At 35.6% G+C, this 11,259-nt stretch overlaps 1 non-coding gene across 1 annotated transcript; it reads left to right on the top strand.

Annotated features, from left to right (window-relative positions):
* The first annotated feature begins 413 nt into the window (after nucleotides 1–413).
* LOC127088414 (small nucleolar RNA R71) lies at nucleotides 414–520 on the top strand. The gene has a single exon (XR_007790251.1). It is a non-coding gene; the product is annotated as a small nucleolar RNA R71 (small nucleolar RNA).
* The last annotated feature ends 10,739 nt before the right edge of the window (nucleotides 521–11,259 follow it).

Here is an 11,259-nt window from a genome sequence, read left to right as displayed (position 1 = left end):
AATAAGGATTTCCTTGTGCATAATTTACTTGATCAGTGGAGACTCCTGCTAATATCTGACATTCTAGTAAAGTGTGTCCAGGAATTCCACATAACTCACAGTTTGGAGTCACGACAGCCACGGTGGTTGCGGGTGGTATGATCAATTTGTCTAACTTTTGAACAAGGGCATCTACCTTTGCGTGGATGTGGTCAAGGCTATTGATTTTGTACATTCCACTTTTTGTTTGGGACTTTTCTATTGGAGTTCTTTCACCTGCCCATTGGCAATGGTTTTGGGCCATGTTTTCAATGAGTTGATAGGCTTCGTTGTATGGCTTATCCATAAGTGCACCGCCCGCGGCAGCGTATACTATCAGTCTTGTGTTATATAAAAGCCCATTATAAAATGTGTGAATGATCATCCAGTCTTCGATACCGTGATGTGGACATATCCTCATCATGTCTTTGTATCTCTCCCACGCATCGTAGAGAGATTCTGCATCTTTTTGTCAAAATCCGTTGATTTGAGCTCTCAGCATAGCAGTTTTTCTTGGCGGAAAATATCGGGCTAAGAAAACGTTCTTCAGTTCTTCCCATGTAGTGACTGAGTTGGATGGCAAGGATTGCAACCAAGCCCAAGCTCTGTCTCTTAGAGAGAAAGGAAAAAGGCGTAGTCTTATCGCATCTTGAGATACACCATTCGCCTTCACAGTATCTGCATACTGCACAAACTTGGTCAAATGTTCATTAGGGTCGTCCGTAGGATTTCCAGAAAATTGATGTTGTTGGATAGCTGATAATAATGAGGGTTTTAACTCGAAATCGTTTCGATCGATAGCAGGGGCAGCGATGCTGTTGTGAGGTTCTTGTTGGGACGGGGTAGCGTAGAACTTAAGAGGACGATTTTGTGGTCCCACTGCAGCCATGGTTGGTTTTTCAATTGGTTTAGTAGTAGGAAAGAAGATACCGGGAATATTGTACCTTAGTTGGTACTCTAGTATTCGGCGTCTTAAATATAAGAAACGCTCTAATTTTGCGATTGGTGGTGCTAAGTTTTCTCCTTGTGAGCGAGTACTTGGCATACAACCGAGAAATAAGGGAAAGGAAATTAGTTTTTACCTTAGTCTATAATGCGCAACGAAAGAATCACACTATTTTACTAAATCAGGTCCCCGACAACGGCGCCAAAAACTTGATACGTCTCGTGACTGTATATAAAATATAGTCTATCGGATACTTGACTGCAAGTGCACAGTCTAGTCGTTTAGTTTTAAAAGATATCGAACTCACAGGGACCGATGGTCAAACTAATGCTATCGATGTTACTATGTTTAGCTAAGGCGATGATTTTTAGAGGTTTGGTTGAACAAAAATTAAATCTAAAGGAAATTAAGTTTTTAAGAGAATATTAATAGAGGGATATTAGTATGCAACACATTAATCGTCAGGGTTTCGATAAGTCACCAGTGTATATTTTAATTACCAAATACCTTTTAGTAGAAAATACTTATTTAAAAGGCTTTATCTCACACTCTCGTGATTGTTGACTCGGACTATACTTTTAAGTCAGAATGTACGCTCTCGCTGTCCCATTTGAAGTTAAAAATACTTTTTGAAAATAAATAAGTTCTAATTGCTTTTAAAGTGCTCTCGCTGTTTTTAAAATCAATGCCTAGTTTTTACTATCCAGTTCGACCCTCACGGTCTCGCGATTTTCGGCTCTAACCTTAGTTAATTTCTCACTCTCGTGGCAAAACCGTATTAAATAGCTTCTCACTCTCATGACAAATTTAATTAAATTTAAATTAAAAACCACAGCCAAAAATATTATTTGAGAAAAGAAGTTTACACCGATTATTATTAAATCCCGTCTAATTATATTGTTTACATATCGATACCGGTAGTTTAGCCGGACATGTTAATTAATGCAAACACAGACGAACATAAACAAATTAATAATAAGGCAAACATGATTATTTAATAATAAAGTAATAATAATAATAATAATTGAATAAAAACTTGGAACTTTGATTAATCGAATATGCCGAATCTTGAAGTACTTGAGCAGTCCTCCACATGTCGGTAGGATTCTGCTTCTTCGAAACAATTGCTTAAACTAAATTAAATAAATTGCAGTAGTTCCCCAATGTAGGAAACTACTACTTTTGGCTAAATGAAAAATGGAAAGGGAAAGGAAAAATCAAAGCTCTGAACGGAACGATAAACAAATTGCGGTAAAAGAAAACAATGTTTGCTGAAGAAAAAATAATAGAAAATGAAATTGCAGTGGAAAAAATAAATGCAGAGAAGTAGATTGAGAGTTGGCTTCAGAGAGGAAAAAAAACCTCCCCGTAGGTTTCCAACTTCCATCCTTTTATAGTATCCATTTGGTCTTCCTAGTTGAGAGAAATAAGGGTGACTTGGTTGAGTGAGAGATTCACGAGAAAGTTGGTTGAGGAGCGAAAAATGGGGCGTGTGGATCACTTATGTTGAAAAAATCATTACGCTGCCTTTGGCTTTGTGACGGTCGTGGTGGGCCTGTGGCGTTCGTCACACCTAGGGCGTGACGATTGTGATGGGGCGTGTGACGGTTGTCACCTGCACAAGATTTATACTTTCTAGTTTTTCTGTTGTTTCTCTTCTGTTTCTTCTTCTTTTCCTTCCTTTTCTATACTTTGCTCATTTGAGCATGGGAATAGAAATACCTGCAAAAATAACTCGAACACTTGCGAAATAATCGGAATATAAATTAAAACGGTACGATTTTTGAATGTAAGTCAAGGCAAATAAATGATATATTTTTGCGTTATCACAAACCTCCATAATGATTGTCCCTCATATCATATTTTTAGTAGTTAATTCATTTACATTTAAGTACTTTTACTATTAATGCATATCTCTTTTTAATGTTTTTAAATCAAGAATCATAAGATTAGTGTGAAAGACAAAACCAATTAGAAATCATCTTAACTAGATAAATTTCATAGTATTTTATTATGAATATTACAATGAATAAGCAAGGAGAGGAGTAACACGCAAAGAACTGTAGGAAAACAGAGAATAATTACAAAAGACATTGAATTGTTGTGTGCTCATTCCTTATTGCAGCATTATCCAACCTCAAAGAGCCATCGCAATGCGTTTAACATCAAAGGAATGTGATCCAAACATTTTGTCAAAATTGAAAAACAGGACAATCAGCTACTATTGGTGCACTTACAGAGGACAACAACACATTATTGGTTCAGATATGGGATTTCTCACATCTATAGGGGTAGAATATTTGAAAGGGTAACTTTCTCATTTTTATAATTATATATTTTAACCTATAGTTAGTTTTTAGTATAACAATTAAGCATAAAAACCAATTAATTATGATTTGCATAATCCCTATTATTGTTAAGAACTCATTGAATTATATTCATGAGTACAATCACCTTGTCCTTGTACGAGTTTAACATAATCTTCGTGGATATGATGATTTTACTTGTCACATTGAGGTTTTTGTTGGCACAAATATTGTGATTGCTTTTTAACATCCAACACTCCACGTGTTGAATTGATTTATCCTTCACACATATACTCCTCCCAAACATAGGCAAGTTGGTGGATAAATCAATAAGATTCAAGGTTTTGTCGTTCATGGATGTATATTTAGAGTATAACATGGCTTTGTTTTACCCAAATCATTAAAGCATTACATCGTTTCATGACAGAGATAAGAAACTTCTTACATTGAGTGATGTCTTTTGGTCTAAAAAGTGTAGTGGACACTTACTAAAGGATGATGAACAAAGTTTTCTATGGCAGAATAGGCGACATGTTAGAGGTATACTTGGAGGACGTGATTATAAAATCCTATGATGAAACAGAGCATGAGACTTGATGACACTCTATTATTACATAATATTTATGAGAATTTTTACTTAAAGAATAGAATTATGAGCAAAAGCTAAGCCAAAATGATGAAGAAGTAAGCAAAATGACCAAACGTAAAGAAAGTCGGGACTTAGAAAAAAGAAGAAGAAAAAAGAAGAATTTGCATCTGTTTTTCTCGCGGTCACGGTGACGCCTTTTCCTAACATGCTTTTGCAACTTTTTAAAGGGATTTTTGCTACTTTTTGTAGGGTTACAAATTATAGGCAAGAAATTGACGGAAAGGAGCATTGGGTGACAATTTTGGAGAGCATTGGAGTCATTTGAGAACTTATTTTCTATTGATTTTGATGAACACTTATCAATTCTAGGTAATTGTTCATTTCACTATGAATAGCTAAGCTATTTTATATTAGGTCTTTATATATGAACCCAATTGTACTATGTTGGACCATATGAGTGTTTGATATTATTTGAATACTTTTATGTTATAATTAGTATTCAATTGTTCTTGGTCAGACTGCTCTTTGTGTATTGACAAAGGCGCGAAGTGATTTTAGATGAGTAGATATTATTGAATGTAAGTCTGCCGATCTGAACTAGGGAAATTGTTCAACCCAGTAATTAACTAGGAATAGGTAATAATAAGTTGTGGTTGTAGAATTAACGAACTTAGAAATGCCTAGTTTTACTTTGAATTCTCCTAAGAAATTAGGAGATTATCGTTTAAATTTTAGTGAGATGCACACCAAGGAATTGGGTGTAGTGATCTTATTAATTATTCGTATAATTATCGCGTAACTTTTATTCATCTTATACACATTCATCAACAGGTATAAATAGGGGGTTCAAAAGAATGATTTAATACCTTTTCCTTATCGAACTTTACTCCAAAAGTTTTCTCGTATTTGTTTTCATGCCAATCATAATTGAAAACCCCCTATTTGTTTATTTGAAATCGCATTATTATTACCTTATTTAAATTCGCAATCCCCATGGGAACGAATTATTTTATTACTTTGACGAGATTAGTACACTTTCTAGTTAAGTCATCAAGTTTTTGGTGTTGTTGTTGGAGATTGTTGATAATTTCAACAAGGAAATATTTGTGCGATATTTCAAATTTAATTTATGTTTTTGTTTTTGTCATTTTTATTTTAAAGTTTCAATTTTATTTTTATTTTCTACTCTTATTATGTTTCTATATGGTGCATTTCTACTTGGGTATTGTTTGTTTCTTGATGTGAGGTTCGTATTCGACACTGATACCATTGGATTAAAAAATCGAAAGAACATCACGTTCAATTCGGAAAGAGAAAGATAAGCATGGTTAGCTACCTAAGAACCTAAAGAATAAAGTTAATATATGGAAAATCCACCAAGACAGGTAATGGGGGATTATTATAGGAAGCTGATGCTAGACAAATATCCTTAGGATTTCAAATAGCTAACCCTGTAACTTTTGATATAAAAAATTATGTGCTTTTAGGTTTGAGAGATAACTATCAGAGACCCGTGGGAGCATCTTGCTAAATTTTACTCCTCAATGTGTAAACCAACGGATGTGACTGACGATCAGGTAAAATTATGTTTGGTTGGTTTCCCTTTGATATGTCGCGCTAAGGATTGGATTCAATGCATCCCGAATGGAACTATTCATACGTGGAAGGAATTGGAAGACAAGTTTCTTGAGAGGTATTTATCTGAAGTTCGGTTCATGGAAAGGAAAGTTGAAATATGTGAAGTTGATTTGTCATTTGATGCATGGCAGAGGTTTAAACTATTACTCCAAAGATGTCCCAATCATAATATGAGTGTTATGGAACATATGACACACTTTATTGGCGGTGTAAAAACTCCAACAAGAATTCTTCTTAATGTCTCTGTTGAAGGTACCTTGAGAAACAAAAATGAAGAAGAGGTGAAGACACTGATTGAAAACATGTTCCAGAATAAGTACCGCTCAAGTGATTAAGCGATGAAACAAAAAGGTATTCTTGCAGTTAACTTGAACACAACATTATTAGCTTAGGTGGAGATAATTTCTAAGAAATTATTCGCGTCCTAATTAGTCCAAGCAAATGTGAGTCAAGTTCAGACGCTCGGGTGTGATTTTTATGGGGAAGGACATGTGAATGGAAGCCGTATATCAAATGTTGAAAGTGTTGAAGGTCAATATGCAAAATTTTAGAAGAATAATATCTATTCGAACACCTACATCCTGGTTGGAAAGATCACCCAAATTTCAAGTGGAGAAATAATCATACTTTTAATGCTAACCAAGGAGTTCAAAAAGCTCCTCAAGAAGCACCAAGAAAACCATCACCACTCGTGGAAGCCTTATCCAACTTTATGAAGTTTTCCCAAACAATTTTCGAACAGGTTGGGAAGACTCAAAAGAAAATGTTTAAAACTCAAATAGATATGAAAAAGATTCAAGATACCATGACTAGAAACACCCAATTTTCAAAAAAGAACTTAGATATGCAAATCAATGAATTATCTCAACAAGTAGCAACACAAGCTAGTTCAAGTGGGGGATTCATTAGTAACATTATAGATAACCCTAAAAATGAGAGTTGTAATGCCACTCAGTTGAGGAACAAAGTTACACCTTCAAACCCAAAGAGGAGTGATGCGAAAAAAGACACGAGTGAGGGATAGAAAAAGAGTGAGAAAGAGGTAGTGGTCGAAAAAGAGGTTGCAGAAAATCAGAGGGAGAAAAAAAGTGAGGATTCAGGTGAAGATGAAGTTAGAGGATACAACCTTGACCAATTCATAGACAAAAACTCACCCTCGAGGAGAACCAAGAAACAAAGTGTGAATGAGCCTAAACCTGAACTTTCGGACTATATCAAAACACCTTACCCCGGTCTTTAAAAAGAAACCGAAGAAAGAGATGGAGTAGGTTAATTTAAAATGTTTGTGGATATGTTGACAAAGATACAGGTTAATATTCCATTTTGTGAGCTCTGAAATAGTTGCATGCTTATGTTAAATTCACGAAAGATCTCTTATCGAGAAAGCGTAAGTTGAAGCATGATGAAAACATCTTTTTGGAAGAAGAGTGCAACACAATTATTCAAATAAATATTCTACACAAAATCACTCATCCAGGTAGATTTACAAATCCATGTTCTATTGGTTCAATAACCACTGTCCATGTTGAAGCTAGCGGAAATATACCCAAACGTATCGCACGCTCGAACATACAATAGAGTCGCCAACAAACTTTATTTATTCCTGAAGGAAATGGAAAAACATAGATAAAACCCGAGGGAAAGAGGTATGTTGGGTAAGGAAGTTGGTTATGCAAGGGGAAGGTATTACCACCCCTAACATCCATGGTACTCCATGGGAACCGTTTTGATTGTTCTCGCTCGAATAGGTGTTATATCTAAAGATTACTCACAAAAGAATGAGGGAAATGAAAGAAATAGATAAAGTGTTTGGTGAGGATTGGGGCCCTCGTGCCTACGTATCCTCATAGGAATTCAGAGATCCGTAGTTCAAAGAACTAGTGGTAGGAGATGAAAAGAAGTGTGATCAAGGTGTTGTCTGAACCAAAGAATAGTGTTTTGAACTCCAACAAGGGTTGAAAGATGAACTAAATAGTAAGGTGGCTATTACCAGTATGTGGGCTAGCATGGATGCCGCTATAGGTTAATGCCGAAAATACGAAGAAATAAGTGTTTGGGGGTATGACCCAAACATCTCTTGGTTCACAAGGTGACGCAAGAAGAAGCACAAGGAGGTAGTGTATTTGGCTCAAGGATAACTGGTATATCACATGGAGTGAAGAAAGGTAGAAAGATGAGTGGATCATGGAGATGAACGGAGTGAGGTGACCAAAGTCACATAATTGAATATTTAGAAATAAGGTGACTTGTACCAACAGAGAATAGAGAGAGATATACAGTGATGAAATGTATAACTTGTACCAATAGAAAGGTATCAAGGGAACCCACAAATGGATGGAACTTGGAATCAAAGAGTAAACAAGCATTTATTAGTACGTGGGCTAGCATGGCTGTCGCTATAGGGTAAAGCCTGAAATAAAGACTCAATTAAGTGTTTGGGCACAGTCCCGAACAACTCTTGATTCGCAAGACGGACTGCAGATATATCGTCCTAAAAGGGTATAGGCGGGGCCCAAGAGAAAATATTGTTGTGTACTAGGGACAGTATATCACCGGATGGGGAATAAACAATTTGAGATCAAATAAGAATAGCATCTTGGATCCGAGAAAGAGATAGACTCTGAATCGAAGAGCAAGGTAGGCATTTACCAGTATGTGGGCTAGCATGGCTGCCGCTATAGGGTAAAGCCCGAAACAAATATTGAATTAAGTTTTTGGGCATAGTCCCAAGCAACTCTCGATTGATGAGGTGGACTACCGCTAAATTGTCCTAAAAGGATAGACAATGAGTCCAAGGAGAAGCATGGTTGATCTCAAAAAGATGGTATTGATTGATGAATGAAGAATGATTGATTGATAAATAAGGTGGAGTTGATAAATAAGGTAGCTCACAAAGAAACTGGATTCTCCTGTCTACGTATCCTTACATTGAAATAAGGAAATCAGAGTTTTCTTAGTTTAGTCCACTAGGGCTGAAAACAAGGTGATTGAGGAGGCAAAAGAATATGATTGAATGAAATAATGGAATAGACTTGATAAAGATGGATATGATAACAAGGTGATTGAGGAGGCAAAAGAATATGATAGAATGATTGAATAAAAGAATATGATAGAATGATTGAATGAAAGAATATGATAAGAATCGTACTAAAGTCTATGAGTAAAGGTGGATACGATAAGCAACGAGCCAAACGTCTCGCACCCAAAGATATCCAAAATGAGTATAGGAAAGCTCCAGTCTCGTTCCTTCTTTACCACTTAAGGCTCGTGGCATGTAACTCCCATACTAACTTTCAAGTTGCTGGAGGAGAATCTTGTTGTTGTTTCTTGTAATGGTGAAGAGAGAGACTTGACAGTTGATTGACAAGAATCACACTAAAGTCTATGAATAAGGGCGAACGCTTTGAATAGCTAGGGCTTACGCCTCGTACGCAAAGTCGCTCTAGACAAGGATGGGAGAAACTCTGTCTCACCATTCCCTATTACTTAAGGCTCATGGCGTATGATATTTCTTATAACCGATAAGTTGTTGATGAAGAATATTCATTGTTGATCCTTGTGTTGATGTTATTTTCATATGAAGAAGACTTGGTAGTTTATTTTATTCGTATTGCACTAAAGTCTATGAATAAGGGCGAACGCTTTGAATAAATGAGGCCCCGTACGCAAAGTTGCTCTAGACAAGGATAAGAGAAACTCCATATCATCATTCCTTATTACTTAAGGCTCATTTCGTACAATTTGAATCATATTTACCAAGTGTTGACCTTTGATTTATCTTGTATAATCCGCTGCTTGGTATGACTGAGTATACCTTGACTGAGAATCTTGACTTAAGGCTTTGAGCTCCACAGCTTAGAAGAGAAAGTCTTATTAAATGACCAAGGGTTTTTTGGTCACTCAAATTAGACTATGGGGTTAGACAAGTTCAAAGGATTTAATTGATCAAAATTGCTTTTGATCAATTTGAATCATGGGTTTGAAATAATTGGAAATTATGGTTAATTTTAATCTAATGGTTAGAATTTAATTCAAAGACTATTCAGAGCATGTAATTATTAAACTTGATTAAAAATTCTAAGTCACAATTCCTAAGGGAGCATGCAATTGTTAATCAAAACTTGGCTAAAAATTCTATGCCAAAATCTAGTCCTAAGAGAACATGCGTACAATGGTATTATCACAAAAAAAATGATATTGGAATAAATTCTAATCATGCAAATCCTAATTAAAATCCAATATAACTTCTAAGCCAATCTAATTAGCCCTAGATTTTGAAAATTTAATTAACCCTAATTCTAAAACCAACTAAAATTAAGATCTAGTTAAAGTCGAATATCTAATAAAACTAAATCCTAATTAAACCAAAAATCCTAGATTAAGAAAGATTTAATACTAATTAAACCCTAATCAACTAAAAATACAAAATCCTAATTAGTCAAAGAATTCTAAAACTCTACCTAAAATATCTAATTACTCTTAATAATCCTAATTAAAATTCTAAATTCTAAATGTTAATTAAAATGAATTGCTAATCTGCACCCTAATTAAGATTAAAGAAAAGCCTTAAAGGAACAACCAGGCCCAAAAATGGAAAAAAAGAGGATTCAGATGGGCCTCATAGTAGAGGCCCGTTGTTGTCATGCTGAAATCGAAAGGACTTAGGGAAAATTTTATCCTGTACCCCTACAATTGTACCCACACCCTTACATCTAAATTTTTTTGACCAAAATACCCTCATATAAATAGGGTATATTTTTCATTTCAAATTTTTTTTACCATTTTCGTTCAAGAGTTCCGGAGAAGAGAAATTTTTGGTTTTTTTGCATTGTAAACCGGAACACTCAGAGTAAGTCTTCCGGTTCATGATATGTATACCGGAACACTTCTCTAAAGAGTTCCGGTTTGTTGCCTTTAGGGGCACTGAACCGGAAGTCTTTTAGAAAGTCTTCCGGTTTGTATTGTTGTATACCATAACTCTTTCTTAAAGACTTCCGGTTTGGATGTTGTATACCGGAACTCTTTAAGAAAGTGTTCCGGAAGTCATGTTATTTTTTACTAACCGGAACTCTTCTTTGAAGTGTTCCGGTATGTTTTTTTTTATTTTTTATTTTTTATTTTTTAAAAATTTTAATTATTTTTTTAAACTTTTTTTTGCAGTGGTTCGAAGACGAGGTGCAAATGGTAGGATTCCAGTCCGCACGTTAGACCGGGGTGCATCTTCATTTGCAGCTGAGCCGGCTGGATATCCAGGAGGGCCGTACGATACATCTCTTTTGGTGAAGTACGAGCATCATGTTGGTCGACATTTATGGTTTGGTGAGGTAAGTAAACGGGCTATATTTGAAAATGAATAATAGTTGAATATTTTATATTTTGTTTTCTAATATGTGTTTTAATTGTTTTTAGGAAAGAGGTCCAAAGAAAGAGTTGAAGGTTGCTGGACATGGACTGAAGTTGACTTCTAGGGTTCCATTGGCTCTTCCACCACAGATGGAGAGTTGGGTATCTAGATCCGGTTTATCTTCACTGCAGAGAACCAGTTTGAACAAGATAGATACAAATCTTGTCTCTGCATTTGTGGAAAGATGGCATCTAGAGACATCTTCATTTCACATGCCGTTTGGTGAAATGAGCATTACTTTAGATGATGTCGCATGTCTACTTCACTTGACCATCAGGGGTATCTTCTGGAGTCCTCAGGATGTGACTAAAGAGGTAGCTGTTGAACTTGCTGTTGACTACCTAGGAGTGTCACGGGG

This window comes from Lathyrus oleraceus, chromosome 5 (assembly GCF_024323335.1).
Source record: "Lathyrus oleraceus cultivar Zhongwan6 chromosome 5, CAAS_Psat_ZW6_1.0, whole genome shotgun sequence".
In the NCBI taxonomy this organism is placed as follows: Eukaryota; Viridiplantae; Streptophyta; class Magnoliopsida; order Fabales; family Fabaceae; genus Lathyrus; species Lathyrus oleraceus.
This window is presented reverse-complemented; position numbering and strand designations above follow the sequence as displayed.